At 41.5% G+C, this 26,684-nt stretch overlaps 1 long non-coding RNA gene across 1 annotated transcript in view; it reads left to right on the top strand.

The window, feature by feature from the left end:
* Positions 1 to 1,506: 1,506 nt before the first annotated feature.
* Positions 1,507 to 26,684, top strand: part of LOC102572489 (uncharacterized) — a 46,130-nt gene continuing 20,952 nt past the window's right edge. Inside the window, exons 1-2 of the long non-coding RNA XR_002090754.2 lie at positions 1,507 to 1,631; positions 2,505 to 2,580. This is a non-coding gene — a long non-coding RNA (uncharacterized LOC102572489). The remainder of the gene's footprint in view (positions 1,632 to 2,504; positions 2,581 to 26,684) is intronic.

The following is a 26,684-nucleotide window of genomic DNA, read 5'->3' as shown; positions in this document are numbered from 1 at the left end:
GTTGGGGTGGGGGAGGGGGGGTCCCAAGGATTAGTGGTCAGGAATAGTATCACAAGAACTCAGGCTAACACAGAGATGACCACACCAGCATGTGAAAAACTTACTTTCCTGAGCAGATGACAGTAAATTTGCAAGCATTTTGCTGGAGGTGTGGGTAATATTTATGATCAAGCCTTTGAGTCTCCAACCTGATACACTGATTGCTATTCATTGCTTTTCATTTTGTCAGTAATTTGTAAGCTTTCTCTGTCTTTGCTGTACTTTTCTGGGACTCAAAGCATGTTTGAAATCATTTACCTGACTGCACTTTATGTGAAGAACTCCATTCACTCTGCTGTTTTAGATTAACAGTGCATTACAGTGTGCTTCAATACAATTAGACCTAACAAAGTGCACAAGAAAACTGTTTGGGCCACTTTGTAACCACATTGTATAGACTCACTAGTTGGCATTTTTAATCAATTGGTTTGACTTTTACTTATTGGTAGCTACCATTCACAGAGAAAAGTTCATGACACAGCTGCCTCTTTAACTAAACATAGGCAGAGATTATAAAAATTAGTCTCTGGATTAATTAGGAATAGGCACTGGTATGGAAAGCCTTTATAAGAGAAGGCCTACAAGTAGGGGTTTTGAAATGATTGACCAATTCACCAGTACAGTTAAATTGTAGTGTCTTATTTTCCCCTCTAACATGGTAGGACTGTGGAAGTTTTATATATAAAACTTGTCAATCACAGGCTATTTAGGGGTCAAGGTTTATATTTCACAAGAAACAGAATTTCACTGTATCAGATTACACTGTGGTAATGAAAATGAAGCAGAGACTCAAATTCTTGAGGTTTGGGAGACCTCCTACAAGCTAGTTAGCTTTGTCCAACTCCATTTAATGATTTCTTTGGGTGATGGGTAAATGCTTTTGTGGCCAAATTCTGCAGCCACTACTTATGCCTATCTCCTATTGAACAGAAGGGGGTAAGAGTGAAACTTGTAGGTTTTGACTTGCAAAACAATGAGCCAGAGGGAGCACAGTGCTTTTTAGATACCCAGATAACTCAGTGGGTTCTGCCTATTCTTGGAAGGGGTTGAATAGCAGCCCAAATTTGTGAGGGGGAAAGGGAAGGGTCATCATGCATTCCCTTATGAAATATCTGCTGGTACATCCCAGTGATTGTGGTGTGGCCAAGAGAAACCTTCCAATTGCAAAAGAAAGTAAGGGGGAAAAATGATATTATTTGTCTTTGCCATGTTTTGTGTAGATCTACATTTGTTGTAGCTTGCAGAACTACTAACCTTTCTTCTGCTTCTTCTTTAAGTGATAGGGCAGTATTAACGACATATGCTTTCCAGGCAAGAAGACAAAAAATGAGAACTTTTTGTCCTATTAGGGAGTGAGCTTTAGGGATTTAAATATCATTTACAATATTCATTTAACCTCCTCCAATTATATTGGTTAAACAATTAACTGACAACAAAGCAGCTCCCACATAGCTACTGCCGGGAGCCACTCCCAGCTCCTGGGCCCTTTGACTGTGGGGAGGGGAGAGGAAGCAAGCAAGCCCAGCCAGATACACAGCCCACCTGAACCCCTACCCTGGGAGGGAGAGAGCACCTATGAATCAGCAGCTAAGGTAACTTATACACTTTACGATCATTAGGCTGCTTGCTGTTTTCCTCTTAGGCTATAGGTAGTAGTCCACCTTGTCCTTTCCCCTCCTGTCTGCCTTCTGATTTCTGCTGGGGCACTGTGTGGCTTCCCTCTCTGCCTCTCCCCTCACCCCAACTGTGCCCCCCCTGAGCTAAAGAATAACCAGTAAGATTACCAGTTATCACTGCACTTTTGGGTTAAAGAAATGATTAATCGTTTAATGTTTTACATCCCTATTGAGATTAGTACATATTTCTGAACTTTTTGCAGATAAAAGTCCCTTTCCTTCCTCTCTGTGTTTTGCCTCCTTGCTGCCAGTCCTCCCACTGCTGCCCTGTGGATTCTCCTTCTGATCACCACCTCAGACAGGGCTCATCTGCTTCCACTTCCTCTCCCAGTCATTCCTTCTCCTTTGCTTTAACTCTTGTCTCCCTATCCTGTTTTACTTATAGCTTACTGTCCTTCTCTGCATGTGCTATTCTGGTCTCTGTTATTACATTAAATTATAACTAGTGGAAAGGGGGAGGGCTGAGGGCTATCTTCCCTTAATCATAGTTGCATGCAGTACCTACCACAAAGGAGCTTGCTTCTAAACTGGGACTTCTAGGTACTGGTATTGCCCTTTTACCATTTAGGCATTTGTGACAAACAGCCCCATATCACATCACAGAGATGATGATTAGGAAAAGCGATGTGCTCAGCCAGGTTGTGTGCAGGGCACCAAGTGGAGAATGGAGCAGAGAAAAGAAAGTTTACTGGTCAGAGATCTTGATTGACACAACTGGACAACCAGTCATGCCACCAGAACAATCTGCATTTGTGTATGCACACAGACTAACACTTTAAAATGTTTTAGGGAGTGTCGTAGTCAACTTCCAGCAGTTGAAGGATGCACAGCTTCCTCGTGGTCCATGGCACTTGCTCTCTGAAGGGTAAGCAAAACAAAAACCTAAAAAAATCTGTGTGCCTTTCAGCTTGTGAGCCTAACTGACCTGAAGCCCCTGACTTCACAAAGGAGATCTCTCAAAATCTTGTCAGTTGTAGAATGAGAAGCAAGTCTGATATTCAACCATTTACCAGCTACAAGCTGGAGCTGGCAGATATTCGAGCCAGCCCAAATTTGGGCAAAGGAAAGGAGAAAAGGAGTCCCTAAACTACAGTTTCTAGAAGGGGGAAATTCAATGGCAAACCTTATTTGTTCAGTCCCCTTTACACTAATAGCCATGAAAAGCCTAGGGTTTGAGCAGCTCAGGGACTTGTTCCGCACTAGATTGTAATCTATCTGCCTTCAGTGAGACATGTCAGCACAGGGAGCACAGGATTTATTACTGGCCACACTTGGGTAGCTAGAATGGGGCTGCAGGATAACTTAGGCCCTGCCTTATGTGGCACAAACAAAGTGAAACTGTTGATAGCGTCAGTATTATTCTGTACCCAAACAATGGCTAGGTCTAATTTTTGTTGTTGTTTTTTTTGTTTTGTTAACTTTACATTTTTTGGTCAGTTCTGTGTTCTTGGGCCAACCCAATCTAAACAGCCCAGATTGTGTTCACACCCTAAGGCAGCGGGAACCCAGCCTTTTTGACAGGTGTGCTGCAAATTAGTCCCATATCACTTCTGAGTGTTACTTGGGTCACTTTCTCTTACCTGATCTGCTGCTCTGCTCTATCTGCCACTAGTGACTGTCCCCTCTCCAACTTGGCAGGTGCCACTTGTGCCACCCGTGCTGCAAGTTGGCCACCTCTGCCTCAGGGAAAGAATACCACAGGATACAAGGTCAGGTTCCTGCTGCCCTTTGAAGCTCTGGGGGAAAAAATAAATAAATGAGGTTGGACACAGAAACTAGAAAAATGTAATCAATTTTGCATCTGCTATTTCTGTGGGTAGGATAGTTTTGTATTGTGGGCAAGGAAGCATTGTTTTGTTTCCTTTGCTTTGTGTTGAAGGACTTTGAAAAACCACAGAAGCATCTCTCTCTTTTCTTTTGTAAACTGTTGACATACTGCCCTCTCTGATCTTTGCTTTACTTCTAGCTGGACCCTGTGTCCTGAGTCCCATATACACTGACATGCACTAACTTGAAGCATGTAAGCACGGGCAGATGGCCTATTTTTGTAGGTAGGTTGAATAGGTCTACTTGAAATATGTTGGGAGTGCATCAGTGTAGTTTTGGTTCTGTTCAGTGTTGTACCTTTGTAGTTACAACTGTGGTTTTCAGACTTTGAGAGGAACTACTATAAATACTGCTCAAAAACTGTTAATTAGACTGCTTCTTGAAACATTGAAATTGGTATAGTCCTTAATAGTTCATCTTACATGTTTTCTTGTTAAGTGTGAAGCTGACTCCTGGCTCGAAACTTTGTCTGCAGAGTACTTTTTTGGACTGCATCTTGAGAAAGGAGATGAGTCAAATGTACATTTTCACAAGAGTTTAGATATGAATTCCTGGCTATGAGTCATAATAAAGAACAATGTCCTGTTCCTAACCTGTGATGAAAAATATATAAACTTCCTTTTGTCTATTGTATTTTGTTTCTAGATTAAAAAGCTCCTTTTGTACTTTAAGGACAAATGACATCATGAATAATTATGCTTTGGAAACGGACAAGGAAACAGCTAAGTTTCCTGGTCATTATGTGAAATGAACAAGCATTTGTATCAAGTGCCAAGTCAGGCAAAATTCAAATATTAACTATATTTAGTCAACTGCATAAAAACCTGGTTCCTGTCATGAAGAGATTTATTTGCTAAGTCTTTTGTGTGTTTCAAACATAGTAGCTCTGAACGCAGGATACACATAAACTGAAGGGGTGAAAATTCTTTTTATGGTTTGTGGTGGATTTACTTATTGGTGCAATACATAGGGTCCTATGACAAGTTTGCTGTTTCATACATGAAATCTATTGGCTTGCATATACATGGTATATGTTGCATTCTTCTGACATACAAACTGTGAAGTTACTGCTGTAGTTTGATTATTGGATTACAGTTAAAATATATAAATCACTAGTTTGATTTATATCAGTGGTTCTCAACCTTTTTGTACCAGGACCCATTTGTAAACACTGGCCAGTCCCCACCCAGTGCCCCTCACTCCTGACCTGCTGCCCCTCTGCCCCCAAGCTCCAGCCCCCCAGTGTGTGGGGCAGGGGGGTGCCCCAAGCAGCTCTTTCCAGGCTGGACCTGTGCCAGCCTGCAGGGGAAAAGTCATTGTTTCTCATCTTTTTTTCCATTTAAAGAAGAATCCATTTCTTAAATTTGTTCATGACGCTTGCATATGTTCTTGTGACTCACTTTTGGGTTGCAACCTATGGGTTGAGAAACACTGATCTATATGATATTTTTCTATGTTCTTCCAGTATGGGTTCATTACATGTGACATGTGCTTAAAACTTACTAGTATCTAATTTCTACTATTTGCCTGTTTGGGGGTAATATGCAAGTGAATACAGAATACATTGCCTTCTGGATGTCTATATTTGTGTGGATAAGAATGATGTGTGTGTGGTAGACATCAGTAGACCGGATTTCTGTGTGTAAATAAAAAAACTTTAATACACATGCTACATTTTATTTGAACTTATTTACAGCAGTCTCTATTTCTCGGAAAAGGTCACTGTGTTAAAGGCCGTCTGTTTCCTGTGACATACAACTTATGTAAGCCTTGACAAAGTAGAATTTAATTTTCAATAAACTGTATTTTAATATCTGATTTACAAAAATAAGCTCCCTCTCTTGCCCCTGTGGGGGTTTGCTATGCTTTTGTTATATTGTGCTAAGCTCCAGCCCCAGAAACTGGCACAAAAAACAGGGGGAAGACCCCACTTCTATATAGCTAATCCTAGGGGTTAGGGTCATAAGGCAGCAGGCTAAATGGAAGGAACAGGTAAAAGATGAAGGAACATGAACAACTGTGGTAATATGCACACAGTAACTTAGTTTTCTCCCTGTGCCTCCAGAGGTGTTCCCAAACCAGCCTTTAGTCCCAGAGTATTCAAACAGTAACAACCTATAGTTGCCTCCGCCAGTCTGAGTCCAGCTTCTTCAGTCCACACGATTCTAGTTGACCAAGCCAGTGGGATCCCAAGCTCCACTGTGTGCTTCTCCATTGTAGGGATGACTGGTCTCCATGCATGGGGGTTGCAAATACTGCCACCTTTTCACTCACCTGCCTTCCCATCCCCACCCTCCCCCCAGCCTTCCAGCCCTAGAGGGTTTCTGGGACTTGTAATTCAAATGAACAGAACTATCATCACAAGGGATCTGGGTTTTTCGTTTGCCATGGAAAAATATGGATTTTCTCATTTTAAGGAGAAAATGCACATAAAGGAGAAAAGGCACAGGAAAAGGCAGGTTTCCCTGTGCAGGCTGACAGAGTTCTAGCTTGCAAGGGGCTGGGAGGAGTGGGTGGAGGGTGATCAGACAAGAGGGACCACATGCAGGTGTACGCGTACGCATGCACATGGCAGCTAGGCAGTGTGGAGAGCAGCTCTGGCAGCTCCCTGCAGGTCAGTCTGGGATGCAGGTGGGGATTGAGGCCCCCATAGTGAGGGAGAGAGTTGGGCAGGGCTTGGGCTGGGGGTGCTGCCCAACTTGGATGGTGCATGGGCCTGGGACATGGGGTCTGGGACTGGGGCTGGAATGTGTGGCCACAGGTCCTGGCTGAGGAGTGGGACAGAACCATGTGCAGCCTGTATAGGGGATGGCGGGAGAGTGGGGAACTGCCTTCTCACCACTGCACGCAGTCCTGGGGTTGGCATGGAGGATATATACCCCCCAGATTTTTGCATGCTGCCATCCTGTCAGAGCCTCTGCAGCCCAGTGGGCAGGACCCAGAGTGGCAGAGTGGGGGAGGGAGGCTCAGTGCTGCCACCGGAAGTCCCACACTGCCATGGCAAGGTGCATCCTGTGAGGAGAGCAGCATGGAGCTGTGCTCCCCAATGCTGCTTGGTGGGTGGGGAGCACCTCACCATGGCAGCACAAGGCTCCCAGCAGTGGCACCCAGTCTTCATGCCCCACTCTGTTCTCCCACACCAGGTCTCACCTCCTGGGCCCCGGAGGCCCCAGTGGGAGAACAGCAGGCTGGGAGCCCTCACTCCAAGTATAAAGCTGGGATGCATATGCCCCCATACATCCCCCAGGAATGTGAGCACTAGCAGGGAGCCCCCACTGCAGCCATCAGTCTACATCTCCCCACTTACCATGAGCGCCTCTCCAGCCGTGTTGCCCCTGGGGAAGCTGGGGTCTGCGCTCTGGCCAGAGCAGCCATGAGGGTTGTGGGTTGGGAGTGAGGGGCACTGACGGGGCTGGGAGGCTGTGGGTCCTAAATGAAGGCCACTGGAGGGGACAGGGGGCTGTGGGTGTGGAGTGAGGGGCACCAGCAGGGCCAGGGGGCTTATGTATTGGGAGTCAGGGGCACTGGCAGGGCTGTCAGGGCCTGTGGCTTGGGAGTGAAGGGCAATAGCATGGACAGGGAGTGTCAGGGCTGCTCAGTGCCACAAGGCAGTAGAGGTGGGGGACAACCACAGCTGGACCCACATCCTGGTGAGTGAAGGGGGCAGGAGGAGCTCTGATTTTTCCGAGTAAAAAAAAATAAAAATCAAAAGCCAAAATATATTGGTATTTAGAATTTATTTTATTTTAATGATTGAGGAACTGGTAGGCTTCCAGACTGATAGATTTACCATTTCAAAGCAATAAAACATTGTGCTCAAATGATATATATGTATCACTTTCATTGCAGGAAAATGCAGATTTTAGTTTTTTTAATCAGAGAATTATCAATTTTTTTAAACAGAGAAAACCAGTATCCTGGGTCATCAAGATCTGTACACTGAAGCATGGTTCCATGTGCTGTTATACACATTACTCATTACAGTATATTGAAGTGTTGAGTTTTACCACATAGTGGTGCAGACATACATCCAGCCAAACATGTAAGCATGTCAGTACTTTTTGGGCTAGCTTCTCTGCTGCTGTTTCAGACATTTTGAGAATGTCTCACCATCTGAGCGAAGCTGTTTTTTGCAGAAGACTGAGAAATCTAGCTTCAGGGAAGCCAGGTTCCACCTATTCTAGAGGAGCTAGGTCAGGGAGGAGAGAGTTTGGGAATCTTCTCTATTACAAAAGTTCACAGCTGGTTCATGATCCCTAAGGTACATAGCCCATCATCACAATTTGCAAAAACTGGTATGTATATCAAGGTTGGGTCAGTCTGAGAGCCAAAATCCTTAACTGCCCTTTCCCTATCTAAGTCTAACCAATTTTAACCCAAAAAGTCAGCCCATCAACTTTAAAAGATCTGTTCACATGCTTGACTGCTTTACTGAATTAGGGCCATGCAACATATCAACTTTATGAAAGGCTTGTGTTGAAAATCTTTCAGAGAATGGCTATAACTGTGAATCGTGTAGGTGTCTTCTGATCTGCTGGATTTCAGAGGCTCAGACATTTCAGAAGTATTTTTGCTTCCTTTGTATCACTGTGCAGCCAAGTGGTTGGATAATTTGGATTATTTGTCAGGGTCAATTTTTTCAGACTGAACAAAGGAACTGTGTGTGTGAGTGGCAGCATTAGTTGCGAGTGATTTACCTGAGGTCTTCAAGTCAAGTATACCAGACAATGTCATGAACCTGCTACATGGCCTCGAGGATGTAGCTATGCACACTACTATTGTCTGCTGCTTGATCTTGTTTATCAAATACTTCTTACATTTAAATTAGTAGGATGATATCTGTACCACATTATACATGCACTGTTTTAATTAAAGAAGCTTCAATCAATTTAGTGCTCCTTTCACCTTCGCTACAGCCCTTTTGTGTAAACTTAGAAAAATCAGAAGAAACAAAGTATTTTGCTGCAAAGGATAAACATAGAGTAACTGTTACACTGTCATCCCAGCAGTAGCAAAACTGGTACCAATCACAGTTGCAAAACACTTGGATATGAGTGCAACATTTAAATGTGTAATTGAGCATATAAACAGATTAATAGCGTGTCCCAGTTGTCAAAGTTTCAGTCTAAGGGCATAACTAAATACTGAAAATAACTGCATCTAAATCTAGGGGGGTAAAGCTCCATTGGCAATGATGCCTATCTTTTTGCCAACTAGAGCCATGCATCCCTATATTTATGTTAATATTCACATCTATATTAGCTGTTTGCAATAACCACATGTACATTATATATAATATTAGTTATAATATATAATATTAGATATTAAGCACCTCCGTCCTCAATGTAAAATGCAACAACAAAGCATTCCGCTTGGGCTGGAAATTTGCAAAATACCTCTATTGATATTTAGACAGTGGCTTTATATAGGGGATTAGGTAGTTGTTTGTTTATTGAGGTTGGGATACTTTAGCCAGAAGTTAACAATTCAAATGATAAAAGATACAGGAGCTGTGCTGGTTATGTCACAAACCTAGGAGACTTCCATGTTTGGGTAGTTAAGGACAGTTTAAACTAATTATTGACATTAAGCTGAAACTTTGAAAATGAGGACAATGACATTCTGTTGAACTAATTTATTTAATCTATATAAAATTTAACTTGTCACAGAGCATTAGCACTAGAATAAAGTAAAAAGGTGTGACCTAAACCCGAGTAAGTAAATAATATAGATAATGGATGGAAAAATTGCCAGAATTACTGTTGTTCTAATAACATAATTCATTATTCTGTTTGTTTGTTTTTTCTCTGAAACTAATAACAACAAAATAATACTTTGGGAACATTTGCAAAACAACAGCATTTTTGGCTTCAAATCCAATTAGAACGAAAAGCACAATAACACATAATATAAATCTGACATGTAGTTTTCCTTCAGGAGATATTCAGTTTTTAGGTTTAAACAAGTCCCTTAGAAGCTTTAGGGTTCTTAGGATGCCTAGAGTCAATTTTGAGCAATTTTGCAACTTACTACAGGGAATCTTAATTCAAATTCAACAAAACACTGAAAGAGGTAGTGCTTTGGGGTACTTAACTTCCTCAAAGGACCCTCAGTATGAGACCTCAGATGAAGAGAAGCAAGATGTAAATAAAATCTGTCAACCTACAAACAGGGTAGATTGTAAGAATGGCTCTTTCCTTTTAGAAATAAATAGAAGAAAAATAGCATATCTTCTTATGCTGTCAAGTAAGAAAACAGAATCTTGAACTTGTTGGAAGGGAAAATCCCCACGTGAGTTACTCAAATTCTCACTTGAGTAATAGAGAGAAGATGAAATTCTTCTCCCCTGAAACAGGGCAGGTTGTCAGGTACAAATTTAAGGGTCAACATCTGCAACTCTTAATTTAAGCAAACTCCACTAATTTTTACATGCATGTCTGTCTTACCAACTTACGTTTGTTGTTTTGAAGTATTTACCAAACAACATGGGCAAACCACTTTCAGTATGCAGGTTGCATATAGACAGTTTGCTTTGACTGTTTGCTAGTCATGGTGTATAATTAGTTGCTTTTCTTGCCATGTTTCTGTTTCCTGGTTGGATGACTGTTTTTGTTCTTTTTTGAAGAAAAGCAGAAAAGCAAATGATGGATAATGTCTTTTTCTCAGATTTTCTTTGACAGATACTGAATTTTAGTTTTAAAAAAAAAGATGTAGTTTTCAGAACTTGTAAACACTTTAACAAAAAAATAGTTGATTAATAAATAACTTGTTGTGGAGAATAACAAATTTGCCTTTGTGCTTTTATTCAGAAAATAATTTCTGGCTCCTATTCTTCTATTAATATTCAAGTTTGTTCTCCATTTTTGGTTTCAGTTTCATCTTTTAATATCATCCTCGAAGTCGTACTGAAATATTAAAACAAAGTCTTTTTCCTTGCTCTTCCATTAATGGATTAAAGTTTCAAAGCTTATTGCATTAAGTTTTATTCAATTACATAACCATGTTTCCATGTGTGATAAACTTGGTTGAAAAAGAATTATGAAAATAGCATACTTCCCAAGGAGATACATGAGAACAAGTATCCTCCCCCATGCTTTATAACACTCTTCTTGTCTTCTGACTGCTCATGCCATACTCAACAGTTAAAGGCAAAATTTATTCTGACACAGGTACAAAAGCATCCCTTCTAGGTACCAAAGAAAACTTGAATACTTTAATAATGCTTGCTTCTTTTTTTGGTAAAGACTATGCACAATTACTAAAGTGTACATTATAACATCCTTGTATATTAATTAATTCTAATTAAAAAGCTTTTAGACAACACTAGTATTATTATTATCAATCTCTTATCTTTGTGAATGTATTAAAGTCCCTTCTAAATATTAAGTAAGGCATTAAGGCATAATCTTAAAATACAACTTTATTTCATTAACCCAACTGCCTGAAAGTGTCTGGTCTCTTACCTTACCTTCTTTCCCATCCTAGTGCTTCTTAGATTACACTGTAACTTTTCTACATTAGCCAAATATATAGGATTCTGACTGCTTTGTTGAGAAGAAGAAAGAAAAAGGATGCACTCGGAAGAAAGGTTTTATACTAAGAATGTAGAGTGTTTCTGTAACCTTCCATCTCTGTGGTATGACAAACCTTGTTTGTTATTAACAGTACTAGAAAGGGAAGTTCATCTTTAAGTCATATTTACTTCCTGACACACAAAGTTATGTACTATCAGAACTGACTGCCTAATATTAAAAAGACTATATGAGAATTACTGAGAGTAAAGTGCCAGTCATTTTCCCATAGCAATTACTGTACCTTCATCTACTTGCTGAATAATAGTTATTTTTGATGGACAAAAACACACAGAAGCATTTTTTTAAGTTTGAAAATCCCTTATCTAAAATGAAATGTGTACTCTATATTAGCCAGAGGTGTTGCCAGGAGTTAAGTAACATGTCCAGTTATCTAAAAAATAGACTGAATTTATGGATAAAACCAACCAGATAAAACTACCACTTTTCTCAGCTAATATGTAACAGAACTTGTACAAGAATAGGGGCTAGCCATGTGAGTGTCTAAGGATGGGAGAAGACATTGCTTCTAGCAACTGTAAGAAAGGAAAATAACACTTGTAGTATCTCATCGCTACAGCATAACACAGCAAGGTCAAAACATTTGTCCCATGTTACTTTTCACATCTTCTTCTATTTGATACACTACACTAAAAAGATATAGACCTGCTGTCACAATCCCAGCAGATCGAGTTGTTGATGTCAAATATTTCTAGCCCCTTCAGGGCAAAATCACTGTGTTGGTAACTTTGCCAGTGAGGCAGATGAGCCTTCAGTATGTTATGCAGTCATGTTATTGCCTCAACATAGGGCTGAGTGAATAACTTCAGAACCAGAAAAGACAAAGGTGCTTGCTCACTTTTTTTGTTTCAGTGAGACATTCTGTTATAGCAGATAGGGCGTTGGAATTAGGCTTGGTTTCTGTGCTTAGCTGTTTCTGTTTTGCTTAGGGGGAGGCATTTTTCATACCCTACCTCTGTTTCCCAGCTATAAATTTCCTCATCTATAAATGTCTACCTTTGGCTAGGTACAGCTGTTCGGGGAGGGTAGGAGGAGCTAAGATTGTATTAAAAATGGCCACCCAATTTAACTTAGTCCTAGAGATACAGACCTTGCACTTAGATTGACCTAACCAGGGATCTGAGTGCAACACAGAAGTTCAGGACAGTTACATCAGTCTAGAGATGGCCGACCTGATCTAAGAATACCCTACATCCCAGGTAGCCTAACTTAGATTGGGCCTAGTGAAACAGATCTAACTGAACTTCTGTACATTTCCCAGAGCAGCCTCAGGGCTGGGAAAGCCTAGCCATAGGCCCTGATCCTGGGGCTGCACTTTTCCTACCTGCCTCCCTGGCACTTGGCTATTTTTGGCCCCCGGCCCATAGCTCCTCCCCCAAATGAACAACTCCCCCCTGCAATTCACTCTCGGTGCCAGTTTTACCAGCGTTCACCGGTGCCATGAGCCAATGGGAATAAGTCAGGGTGGGGGAAGAGTGAGCAGGTTTGCCAAGGCAGGTCTCTTGTCTGCGGGTGAGGGGGTCAGGGGCCTAAAAGTAGTCCATGGTCATGGGGAAGAGAGAGTGCCCCTATAACCCACACCTCCCTACTAGCCCCCCTGATCCCACCAAACCCTCCTGGACCTCGCCAACCCCCCCATAGATTCTGCTAGCCCTTTAATCCTTCTAAGCACATCCACAGATCTCACCTTCTCCCCATCCCCTGACAGACCCTGCCTGCACCACAATCCCCCTGATCCCCGTCTGTCCCCCTATTTCCTCAAGCCCTCCCCACTCTATCTCCCCCATCCTGACTTATCTTAGATCAGGTGGCCATTTTAAATTTGATCTGACCTCCCATTAACCTCCCTGAATGTCTGTATGTTCCCTTTATGAAGCACTTTGCACATCCATTGATAAGTAATGCCATTTAGGTTACCTCTCTCTCTCTCTCTCTCTCTCTCTCTGTAAAAAAATATTTAATTACACTTAGGTCTTCTGAAGATTTTTCTTGCAGATCCAGTTAATGCTGGATTTCCCTTAGCTACAGTTGATGCCAGATGGCTTAAACTTTCTCTGTCCTCTCTCTGTGGTAGCAATCCTATGATTTGCTTTTTCTGTAGGATTGGTACAAATATCTCTGTTTGCACTTTCCTTCTAGTGCACAGCAAGTCACCACTTGACACACTTTTTACCTCTCAAAACTGGGATATTTTGTATTCTTATAGATCAGATGGCCTTTTGTTCCAAATTATAATCTGCCTTTGGAAATACATTCTTATCATGATTAACAATGCACTATGACAGTCCCTCAATAAGTGAGGAAAATATTGCCCTTACCTGGAAAAGACTCTTAAGCACTATAGCACATACTAACATAAAACAGATTAGACTGCACAAAACCATGACGACTCAATTAAAAAACATAAATTAAAAAGTTGATGACTTCTTTCTTCTTGACTTCTGTGGGAGCTCAGTCTAACTTGTAATTAAGTAGCTGAAGACTCAGCATAAATTTTAACCTTTATTCTACCTAAGTTTATAGGAATATAAACATCAACTTTTTTTGTATTTGATGTAATAGTGGGTGCCTTTAAAAATTGAAGTTTGTAGATTAATTACATGATGGCTCAAGCCCATAGTTGGTAAGGGGTCCAATAGTGCCCATTCTTTTCATGACTTTCAACTCTAGTTGATGTTAAAAAATTTTGTGCACCTAAAGACAAATAATTACAAGAGAATTTTATTAAAAAGGAGGATTTTTATTTGCCTTTGTGGTCACAAAGGATGCATTTATACTGTGTCATTGGCATTGCTGGAGGTACCCACTTCTGTTCTCATGTGCCAAACTCAAAAACCTGGGGATCAAGACACTCAGGGGCACAACTCTGTGACTCCTCTCAGAACTATTAGAGACAAAGTTTTCAAGTGACCACAGAAGGACATACTGGAGCTTCAAAGTAGCTTCTCTGCTGCATTTCTGGGGTTGCTTCCTGCAAGTGGGAATAGGGTTACCATATTTCCAGTTCCGAAAAAGAGGACACTTGTCCGGGGACAGTCCCAATCCAAATTCCCCTTTCCTCTCTGGGCTCTGCTGGTGCTTCTCCACACAGCCGCCTCTGTCCCATCTTGGCTGAAGTGAGCGCGGCAGCTGCAGGAACAGTTCTGGTTCCGGCTGCTGGTGGTGGAGCAAGTCCAACCATCGCACAGCCTGGAGGGTGGGAAAGGAGGATGCCTATGCAACCTCCACCCTGGGCAGTCTCCCCCCACTAGCTAGGCTGTGCAGCTCCCCACTGCCCCCTCCCTTCAACCCCTGTGCCCTGCTGCAGCCCCAGAACCCCGTGCCACACACACAGATGAACACATGCACAGCCTGGCCAGTCTGGGGGCTCTGGACAGTTCAAAACCCCTACCTTTCAGCTTACCTATATCCAGGTGCTTGCCCATGGCAGCTCCCAGACCCTGCCTGGCAGTCTGTGTCTGCATATGCCCTCAGACAAATGTAGTGGTAGTGCCTCTTCCACGTTTTTCTGTGATAAACTGAAAACTTGGATTCTAATTATGAACTCAGCTCCCAACTGCGCACATGCCACACTATACATTCTGGGAACTGTAGCTCTACGTAGCGGTGGCTATGTTGAAAATGAACTGGGGGAGAAAATCCTGGACATTTTGCCTGCATTTAAAAAACCTGCCCAGATGCAGCACAGGGGGACAAAAAAGAGGACATGTTTGGCTACCCTGGGGTTCACAGGGACACTTACCACAATAAGGGAAATTAAACATCCGCCTAGAGTGCATCTCAAAGTTGAAGGAAAAAAGCATAAATCCAAATAAAAGAATCTTTTAAAATTTTATTTTTAAGCGAATTCCTTGACTCCTTGTGTAGCTTGACTCATCCATTTTTAAGACTTGGGTTTGGCAGTACTGTGAATTAAGAAAAAGAAATACATACATCGTTTGCTTTCTGAGAACAAATTATTTTCTTTTTTTCAGTTGTTTGCAAAAAACCCATTGTAACAGAATGCTGATCTTTGTGACTTCTGGATGGTGCTGATATTAAAATAAATTATAACAACAATAGCTTATACATCTGTCTGTCTTTCTCTCTCTCATGAATGGTTTTAAACCAGATGTGCAGAGGTGTTACTTAAGTTGCTTGTATATGCTACCAGAAAGTGCTCAAGGCCAGATATTCAAGAGTGCTTATATGCCTTATTGCTACGTAAATGGTAATGGGGTAGAAACATCTCTAGAATAGGATAATTAGAAAAATCAGGACTGGATGTATTATGGTTTAGACTATTTTCTGTTTTGTTAAGTCACAAAGTAAGTAAGTGTACACATGCTCACCATTCCTGCTGTACAATCATATAGCTTAATTTAAACCATGTGATCATAGATGTACCATGTTTGCTGGTGCTGGGAGCTATGCAGGGAACACAGTGCAAGTAATTCAGGGTGAGGGGAAGGAAGATTGGCAGGTCTGGAGAGGGGTGTTAGGCATCTGCAGAGGGAAGTTATTTATTTGGGATTGGGGGGATTGAGGAGCAAAAAAAGTGCAGTCAGGTTGGGGGAGGGGGTAGGAAGGAGAAGGAAGAATGCAGCTCCAGGGTGGGCTGGGGTAAAGTAGCTGGGCTTTCCTAGACCTGAAGCTGCGCTCCAAACATGTGCAGATGTTCACTGGATTGGGTTAACCTGTTCCTAATCTAAGTTACTTCACTAACTTGGGTGAACTAATTTAGATTGGGCTCACCATTTTTTTCCTGATTTAAACCCTCTGAACAGCTGCAGAGACGGGCATTTAGATTGGCCTAACCCTAGTTAGGTTGATCTAAATGCCATGTCTGCATGTATCCTAAATCAGCTGCCACTTACAGTACTTGAAGTATTTGTTTAGAGGTATTAAAAAAGTAGGCTGTCCACACTTCTTAAAATGTATGCCATCTAATAGAAAGACATACAAATTGGCCTTTCCTGAAGGCAAACAAAGAATTATTTTCCCAAATAAATCAACACCTATACCCAATGTTGTCCTTCATGCCAAAGTCTGAGAGCAGCAATGGTCTTTGTCTTGTGTTCCTTTGCTTGTCTGAGATGCAATGCTGTTAATTAAAAGGAATCTGTTGTTATACTTCTGTTGTCTTATCAACTCTTCTGTCAACCCCCTATTATCTGTCATGTGAGCAGACTTGGGGAGAAAAGCATCCAGACTTCACTGCCAACTATTTTCCTGTTGGAATTGTTATTTTTTTAACCTAATTGAACTTTCTTTTCAGATATAAAGATTCCAAACTAATTGCTTAATTAAAAATGAGAAAACTGACACACTTGCTTAATACTATAGTCATTTATTAATGTGGGTCTTGGAATGCACACTTTCATCTAAACCAGTTTTTGTGCTAAGATCAATGGTTTCAGTATATTTACTCCTTATTTCTGTTGGAGTAACTGAAAGCTGCTGAATCGGGCTGTAGTTAACAGTCTGAAAGCATTTTATAGTTGCAATTATTTTAGTAATTCTAACAAATAATGAATGTCCTGTTAGAATCATAGTTTCATAGTTGGTAGGATCAGAAGGGACCTGAGCAGATCATCAAGTCCGACCCCTGCCATGGCAGGAGACAGTACTGGGGTCAAATGACCCTGGCCAAGTGTTCATCCAGCCTCCTTTTAAAGACCCCTAGGGTAGGACCCAACACCACTTCTCTTGGAAATTGGTTCCAGATCCTAGCCGCCCTGACTGTGAAGTAGCGCCTCCTGACATCTAGCCTGAATCTTCCAGCTGCCAGCTTGTAACCGTTATTTCTTGGCGCTCCTGAGAGTGCTCGGGGGAACAGGGAGTCTCCCAATGCCTGCTGGTCCCTTCTGACTAGTTTGTAAATGGCCACTAGATCTCCCCTCAGCCTTCTCTTGTGGAGGCTGAGCAGGTTCAGGTCCTTTAGCCTCTCCACGTAGGGCCTGCCCTGCTGCCCCCTGATCATGCGAGTGGCCCTCCTCTGGACCCTCTCCATGCTGTCCACATCCCTCCTGAAGTGAAGCACCCAGAACTGGACGCAGTACTCCAACTGCAGCCTAACCAGTGTCGCATAGAGTCAACTAATTTGGTACTATAACTTTAGAAAGCTGTGTAAGTAAATATAACTAAGTTGCTGCTTCATGTGTATGTGACAAGGCAAGAGGGAGATGGGTATAATATGACACCAGACAAAGTACTATGTTATCAATACTTCTAAACAGATTAGCTATACCTTCACTAGAACAGTTTATAGTTAATAATCCATTCAATTTAGCCCTTAATTATTGTGATTACCCATGAGCAGTCTTAAATTTTATAAATGTATTCATTATTTGAATTATTCAATGAGAATTCTAAGCAGACACGTTTTAATCTATTGGCTCTTCATGATGGCTAGATCTAGTAAAGGTAGTGTTTCTCAACCAGGGAGCACAGGGGTGCAATACGATCCTTTTAAGGATGCAATGGGCTGCTGTGTGAAATTAGCATTCCAAAATGCATACATTCCTACACACAATTCACATGATAAATCCAAAGATTTCAAACAGACATCTATCATGTCAAAAACACTCTGACCTGTTGTGATCTTTCTGAGATTGTTGCAACTGAAGAATTCCTTTACTTTTTTTTTTTTTTGTAACCAAAAACAAGTGACAGCTAAAGCACTGACATTTTCTGAGAGGTACCTTGATTCTACAAAGGTTGAGAATTGCTGTAGCGTGGTCTTAAGTGTCTCAAAGAACTGAGCAGACTACGTTGGGTACAAATGGGTTGTCAACTTTTATCCTGATTTAAAAAGAAACAGACCCCTTTGCTCATGCTTGGAAAGAATAACCTCTTAAAGAACTGATACAACTGCACTAGTGTAAGCTACACAGCTGTAGAAGTCATCTGCCTCCTTCCATCCTGGGGAGGTTAGTTGCTCGAAGCAACCTTCCCTCTACTGCACATTGTAGGAACACAATGCAGAGCTATTGTAGGATGACTGCATGATACTCTGTAATTTGCATTGTAAAGGTGTTGAGATTAGTTACACTGCTGCAGATGTGTCATCTGCCTAGGCCTAAATCAAAATTAAATCCATTCCAATCCTCCCTCCCCAGCTAATCTGCATCTAGCACTTGAGGTGCTTTAAGCTCTGTTGGCACCATATTTTTATCTTAAAGTTCTGTAGGTTCCTAGAGCTGTATCTCTGCTCATGGCAAAAACATCTCAAGTCTGAACAGTCTGGAGCCTACCTCATACTGAAGTCTCATCAGTATCCAGGAAACAATTCTTTTTCCAACTAAGTCCCCTGATGGGCCCAGCTCAGTAGTAATTTTTAGAGGACATATAACAGACACTGACAGAAGTGAGCTGCCCAGAAAATGTGGCAACTTATTTTTTTTTAAATATATGGGGGGCAGGAGAGGTAGATGGTGAATTTTTACATAATAGCCTTTTCCAGAAAGTGGCTGAGGGGCAGGGAGGGAGTCAGGCAGGGAGGGAGTTTGAACCCTCCTCCGCCTGAAAGGGTTCAAAATCACAGCTGTTTCCCAAGACAGTACCCTAGCCATGAGGTTTTAGGTTATTCCTGCTGGAGGCACTGTTACCCCTCACCTGTTGAACCTAAACCATTCCACTGTACAAGAAAAACATTTCAGATTTATGGGGACAGGGCACTGTAGTCCAGTGGTTACCTAGGAAGAGAGAGACCTGGGTTTTGGCCCTGTTTCCCAGATTTTTCTTGAAGTATGGATCGCCTAGTACTACTCCCTCCTCTCTCTCTCTCTCTCTCTCTCTCTCTCTCTCTCTTCCCCCCCCCCCCTTCTCAGTCCAAGATATTTTAGATATGTCAAGATGGACATGTCAGCTAGTTGTACCTTCTGCCAGCAGCATTAGTGAGAGTCACAGCCATACTTCTTTCATGGTACAAACAGGAGGTTGTTTATTTGGAGTCCTCTTTTAATATAAAACAGTTGGGCCTCCCTGCCCAGAGCTTTCAGTAAAGGAGATCAGAAGACAATAACCCTACCCTTTCCATTCAGACTTCAGAGGTTCTTCAGTCTCCTTCAGCTCTCCCTTCTTTCTCAGCTTTTTAAATGCTCCTGGCTGCAACCAGAAGTTTGTCCAGAATCTGGCCAGAAGTTGGATTTCAACCTTCCTCACCCCACCCTCTCTTATTGCCAACAGAGCTAGCTGCCTTTCTAGATCCTTAAAGGGACTCTATACAGTATCACGGGTCACTCAAAAATTTATTGTCTTGAACTTCTATGCAAACAGGTTTTCAAATATGTTCGTTCACAAGATTCCTGCTTGAACACTCTTGAAAGGAAGAGAGCACTCCTATGTTATGGGTATGTCTACACATGCATTACATCCAGGAGTGTTTACTCATGAGTAAATTACTTGTGAGTAAACACTCCCAGGCAGGCATTGCCACATGGCAGCAGACTGCTTTCACTTCCTGGAGCCTTGCAATGGGTCCCTGCCACCGCCAGGGGCAGCCCTAGGCCCTCTGTGGGTGCTAGCCCAGGGCCAGGGCTGGTACTTTGCTCCTTGCCCCTGGCAGATTGCCTGCTGCCATGGTAGGGTCAATGTTCCCCTGCCCCAGCAGCAGGGAGCTCACAGCCTCAGCTTTCTTATTGGGGCAGAAGACTTGGAAAGAGTTTCAGGGGAGGGACAGGTCCCAGCCCCCTGCCCTGATCTGCCAGTGGAGCAGCTAGTAGCAAGCTCGCTGCTAGCTGCTCCACCAGCAGATCAGGGCAGGGGGCTAGAGCCTGCCCTATCCCTGCAGCTCTTTCCAAGTCCCATGCCCCAATTGGGGCATAGGTATGGGACCTGCCCCAAACTGGGGCAGTTCCCAGCCCCCACTCTGCAATTGTGGGGCAGGGACTGGAGAGCCTGTTTCCTGCTCAGCTCCATGATTGTGGAGCTGGGTGGGGAACAGGCCCCCCAGCCCCCATCATTAGGGAGCTCCCAGCACCAACTCCATGGTTGTGGGGCCAGCACTGGGAGATCCTCATCTCCCAGCACCAGCTCTGTGGTTGTGGGGCCAGTGCTGGGAAATCCTGATCTCCCCATCCCCAACAGCAGGGAGCTCCTAGCACTAGCCCCGTGGTTGCACCACTGTTGTGGAGCTGGCACTGGGAGATAAGGAGATCCCAGCCCCCTGCTCCTCGATCACAATGGCAAACTGGGGGCTGGGAGATAAGGATAAGGATCTCCCAGCCCCCACTTGGAGCCCTGCCCTGCTGCCAGGGCAGTGGGAAATAGCCCCCACCCAGGCTCCACCACCAAACAGCTCCCAGGTACAGGGACCAATCTCCCACCCTCTGGTGGCTGGCTGACCAGGATCAGATTTGCTCCCAGTCAGAACTCTACATAAGCGCTACTGCACAGTTAGTAATCACAAGTAAATTTGCTACTTGCATTTGCAGGTAGCAAATTTACTTGCACTTAGTGAGGTTTACTGTGCAGTAAGCATGTGCATGTGTAGATGCACATGCTTACTGAAAAGTAAACTACGCTACTTCACAATAAAGTGACTCATGTAGACGCACCATATTTGTACAAAAAGACTAAAAGGGCTGAGATTACCATAAAAAAAAGATAGGAGAAAGAAGCCTACTACAGACAGTGTAGGGGGAAATGGTAAAGGACTATGACCAAAAACTAATTATAATTGGTAAAAATGTGTTAGAAGCAGAATTCTTAATGGTATTACATCCCATTTCATTTGAGTCTTAACTTTGCACCTGGGACTTCATTCTGGTGAAACATTCTTCATCTATAGTTCACTGTGACTAAAAGTGTGAATGTTTTTGTGCCATATTCACTTAGCCTTAGTCATCATGTTCAACCTCCAACAAAGCCTAACATCAGCAGTAAAGTAAATAGCAAAGTAAAAGTAATGCTAGCAATCACAAAGGCACAAGTACAGTTTTACAAACTATTAGCCATAGTCAAAATGCTTTTACTTTAGTAACCTTTGAACTCACCCTTGAAGTAAAATAAAAAGAACTTTAAAGATTTTTACCATGGTACAAAAAATTAGAGGCTACTTCTGATGAAGCAGAATATTGATATAACCAAGAGTATTCTAATGGAATATGTAACTTGACTGCTGGATCTGGTATACTACCTTTACCAGTAAAATTGTTGGAAAAAGTACACTAATCAAATACATAAAAAAAAACCAATCAAAAGATTACATTCTGGTATGACATGGTATGTCCATGTTGCTAGAATAGAGTCTCTGTATAGCTTAATTCTTGGTTTTCTGGGGACCAAAAGAACAGACGGAAGACAGTTTAGCAAAATGAACTTAAAAAATTCTATTAGGTATAAATAAGTGGCATAGTTTAAAAGAAAGGTAATACAGTATTACTTCTGCAGCCTTACTCGGTCAGCAGGCAAAATACTATATGGAATGCTTAATTTGTCCGGGCATACTGGCAATTCTCATCAAAAGGCCAGTGTAAACTTTACTAGCTAGACTCATTAAATTGAAAATGGGCTTGGAAAAGGTCACAGGGAATTAGAGGTTACAAAACCGATAATCAAAGCAATTAGTAATGGGTTGAGCCTGCCTACAAGAGAAAGTAGACCTGACCTTGTCAGAGCAGAGAAAGATATTAAAATTGCATACCAGCAAAATAGCTGAGAGAGGCTATTACAACTACACAGAACATTACAAAAGTTAAAAGAGCCCGAAACAATCCAGCCTCTCCTGACTTTCAGCATAGACACCTTATCTGCTGGAAAAGTCACTAATCAACAGTCAAGAGCCATATCCTTCTTCACGCAGTCATAATGGCTTCATCAAAGTCTTGGGGACTAATCCTCTCCATTTGTGCATTATTGCAAAGTAGGAGTAACTGCTGAGTCCTGTCAGTGTAAAAGTAATATCAGAGAAGACAGGCTATTTATGTCTGGATTCATTTTTTATTAAGATTGTTTATACTGTGAAACTTGAAAACACTTATCAGTTAAATGTGTTATTTCTTTGTGTATATTTAAATATTTTTTTTCTTTGTCCATGTAGCAATTTACTATTTCTCTGAATGTTACATGGTATGTAGAAATGCAAAGTTTTCATGAAGGAACTTGTAAGTTATAATTAGGAATCTTGAAGCAACCCTTACTGCATCAGTATTTGTTCATAGTAATAAGCCTCTGTGTTAAGTGTGTAGGAAGAGAATGCAGAGTTAATTCCATTTTGGGCTTGTAGGCACTTGTCAGTCAGATTCAAGTCAGTTTCAGATCTGAACTGCTATAAGACTTTTTATCTTTTTTTAAAAATAGTCATGAAGAACTTGCAAGAAAATGCAGACTATTTTTCAGTGAGACAGACATTTGGTAGTTTGATTTTCATAGGCATCCTAAAAGTTTGTTTTGCACCTCCTAGTTCATCCTACTTGGCACAGTATTTGTCACTTTCTGACTTTTGTCCATTCTTAGGTCAGGCTGGTATTTTCAGGCTTCTGCACCTAGGTCCTCAACTTCCAGAACATTGCTTCAGCTGCTTCTACACCTTTGAAAGGATGTTTCACTCTATACTAGACAGCCATGCTTACAATTTCAGTTTCCAAAATGAGGAATACACTGATCAACAATGTCCATTATTTTTCAAAATAGTTGTTCTGGGATTTAGGGTGGTTATACATGTGAGTCCCACCATTCAGAACAGGTTCCTAACTGGAGTCAGTTGGCACTGCTCCATTAACCAGTAGTATAACTGAGGGAAGATGACTGAGGCTGGAGCCCCAGAGGCCTCAAAAGTAGCCATTGCTACAGCAGCAGCTGATTCAATTGCTGCAGCTGGCATGGCAGGAGTCGGCATTACTCCTGCTGCCACGTGGCTGCCCCAGGCATAGAGTTGCACCGCTATGCCTCTGCTGTTAGCTTAGTGCTATTTGATGAAGCAGTGCAATCTACACCAGCTCAGGCTGTAGCCCATAATCTTTGAAATGACTGAAAAGCTGGCAGACAGTCTAAGGGTATTAAATTGTTGAGAGAGTGAATCCAAGCCTGACTGCAAACAGGGAGATTGGGATGCCAAGAAATGGTAAAGGTTGGAAGCTTGTTTAGAGGGTTTGAGAAGTCTCCTTAATGCAAATGTTTTGAACTTTATTTAAAAGAAAATTGTAGGTAAAATGTTACTTAAGAAACATAATGCCTTTGTCAGCACAAAGCTGGCGAAATAACAGAAGCTAGCAACTGGAATGCCTATAAAGCTATTTAGATTAAATGCAGTGCAGCAGTCACAGATGGAAACTCAAGTTGAAAATGACCATCACATTTTGAAGTGGTCATGAACTGATGAATGAATTAAGAAAACGGAAGGCAAATGTTGCACTGCACGTAAACAGCACTTGAACTCAGAATTGGACTCTACTTACAGAGCTGCTCAGAACAGTGGAAAGAAAATGGAACAATAGCATTCAAAGATAAAAGGGCTGCCACAAGGCAACACTTTATGATTAGTGCTTTCAAAGTGATAAACTGTCTTTTTGGATGTCATAGGAAAGAGCGTTTGATGAGCTGAAAGTGACAAGGGGTCACTTCTACAAGACCAGAAAGAACTTTGAAAATGCAAAAGTTCCAGAGTCAGCATTCGACTCAAGTAGCAACACAACAAGTTGCTAGGCCAAGCAAACAGCCATAGGAAACCACATCAGACAGCTAGAATTATATTGAACGGCAGTGAAATATTTGATATAAATCTTCTATAGTATGTGTAAAATTACCTTACTTAGGGGTCTATTTTGTTGTTGGTCTTTGCATGCAACTCTTTTTCAGAACAAATGGGTTAAAAAGTTGATTTTTTTAAAAATATTTTCATTTATAGGAGAATTGAACTGAGCAAATGGTAGATAAGCAGGAAGTTTCTTTATTACTTAGCAGCACTGTCACTGTCATAATTATGTGGTTGGGTGCAAGCCACTGGTGTTTTGCTTTGTTTTGCTTCAAGAAAAATTGGAAACAAGATGTTGTCACTATATCAGATTTTTTGGATTTTACAGTGTCTTGTTTCTCCAATTCCATGAAATCTGGCACATTTTCCATTCACTAGTACACCATAAAACACTGAATAGCACTATCTTTTCCATGATGTTTTGCTACAGTATAGAAAATAGAAATAAATTATACTATAATACATTAACTACAGCCTCTCACTGAAGGAAAAAATATCAGTTCATAATATTTTTTATCTATAGGTTTCTTTTTAAATTGGTTTGCTACGTGGGGATTCTCAGGGCTCGTATTTTTTGTGTCAACATTTTCCCTCAACTGTACAAATCACAGATTTGGCTAACAAGGGGCATGGCTAACACTTTTCATGCATTATATTTTATCCAATTAAATTTTAATGTAAAATGCATGAGTCATCCCTTATGCAGAGAAGAGAAGAGAACCTAGAACAGTATTGAGTAGACTTATCACTGAGCTACAGAATTAGTCATGTTCCCTCTTTCTTCCACACACTGGCCCCATGAACCTTGCATTCCTCTTTATGCGTAACTTCAGTAAAGGAGTGGAGATTGCCCCATTCCAAGCAGAGCTTGGTTAGAGTCATTTCAGGGAAACAGGAAGAGGTATGAATCTAGGTATGAAAGAGAAGTTTAAAGCAAGAAATTGAAGACATTCAGTGGGGGGGCAATAAGTTGTAGTAGAAGCTTTAGGTAGAAAATAGAGCAGGGCTGTATAAAGGGTAAAATAGTGAGATGTTTAGAAAATAAAAAAAACCAAACATTAAAGCAAGAGAAGCTTTATGAAAGCATTTATATGGAAGAAGTACATGGCTGGAATGGTAGGAGAGGAGAAGGGCTTCAGAAGCACTGCTCCATATAGTGTGGAGTGAGGAAAGCTGATGCTGAGAGGAACTAGAGAGAAGAGAAGATTACAGTAGCTAAGAAGTGGCCAGGATCAAAACTAGAGTTTCTGCAATATGCACTGAAAATTGAAATGAGAAGAAGGAATGCTCTAAGTTTCAAACTGTATGGGACTGCGTAGTATAAGGCAATATCATATAAATGAACCAGTCCTTTGTAGCTATGGACAATTTGGGCTAAATCAGCAAACAATGTTTCTTTACGTGTATTTAAGCCCTCATTCTTCCTTTGACCTCCTTAGACTACATCACACCCTAAGGAAAGAAGCACCCTGCTTATTCAAATTTCTCTCTTTCATGATTGTTGCTGCAGAATGTAATTTAAGGAGGCTCTTTGTTTCCTCATTCAGTTCTTCCTACATGTCTGTGGGGCAAAGGCAACACCCTGTCTTTACGCTTTACATCCTCTAGCTTCTGAACTGGAAGTCATGCATCTATCATGTGGTGCTGCTTGCATATTGGTAAGCTTTGATGAGAGCAGAACTTATGGGTAAGTGTGTACCACTGTACTCATGCAGCTATACTGTTAGAGGTAGCACGCCTAGGGATACATCTCGTCACAACACAGTGCTGTCTTCCTCCATACAGGCATATACAATATGAGCCCATGTTTGCATAGTGAGTCATTAGCAGAGCTGTAAATAGAACCCAAGAGTCCTGGCTATCAATCCCCATCCTAGCCACTATATTTCCTTTCTAATTAAAAGTAATTTTCCTAGAAAAGTCCCTTGTGAACTGGGTGCTGAATTTGACTCTGTTAATGTGCAGTCTACTACTGTGCTGTAACATTTGCTGAAAGTTATAGTTGTAGGACAACAATCACCACCCAGCCAAATGGGACTAATAGAATTACACTATTTCTATTGCACAGGGTTTGGCTTCCTCTCTAAAGGTTCTGAAAATAGATTGTGCTATCATCTGTGCAAAAAATGAAGCTTCTGGATTACCCCTGGTTATTCTGTTGATTGGGGGAATCCCATTCCCTATTCACTGATATCAGTCATGGGCTGAATCCATGTTCCAAATGATTTAACGGATCATAAGGCTTAATGTAGAAAGGTGGCAGAATAAATTCTGTAGAGTTTCCCTTCCCTCTCCCTCCAAACAATTTGTTCAAGAATCTTTTGCTCTGTATAAAGTTCAATATAGCTGCAATACAGTATGTCTAGGATAACTGTTAAACATAACTGCAGAGAAAACCTTTAGAGAGCAAAAGATCAGGTAAATTTGGGGAAGACTAAATACATATGTTTAAATGAAAGGAAAAAAATCTAAACTATGAGATGAAATTGTATAGAGTTTAGGAAGTCTAGTCTTTGGTTCACTCGATGATTGATTCAGTGACACAGGAGTTCTTGAAGTCAAGAAGGGTGCTTATTGGAATATTGTAATCGTTGATAAATTTGTGGATTACTATGAAGCATGAGTTGTTCCATAGTTCATGTAGTTCCCATCTCTCGGACATTTTTTTTTCTTTTTCCAGTCTAAAAATATGCCATGTATTTGAGGGTGCTGCTGTAGTAAGTTTGCCATGTAGATGTGGCTTGAATGCCTTTGGAATTCCTCTCTGTCAGAGTTTATTCAGAGTATACATCTTTTAAGGAAATTGAAGCTTTTTATTATTATTTTATGTGTAGGAAGGTTTCCTTTTTTCTTTAATACTGTGTTGACTAGAGG

Source organism: Alligator mississippiensis, chromosome 5 (assembly GCF_030867095.1).
Source record: "Alligator mississippiensis isolate rAllMis1 chromosome 5, rAllMis1, whole genome shotgun sequence".
NCBI classification, from domain to species: Eukaryota; Metazoa; Chordata; order Crocodylia; family Alligatoridae; genus Alligator; species Alligator mississippiensis.
This window is presented reverse-complemented; position numbering and strand designations above follow the sequence as displayed.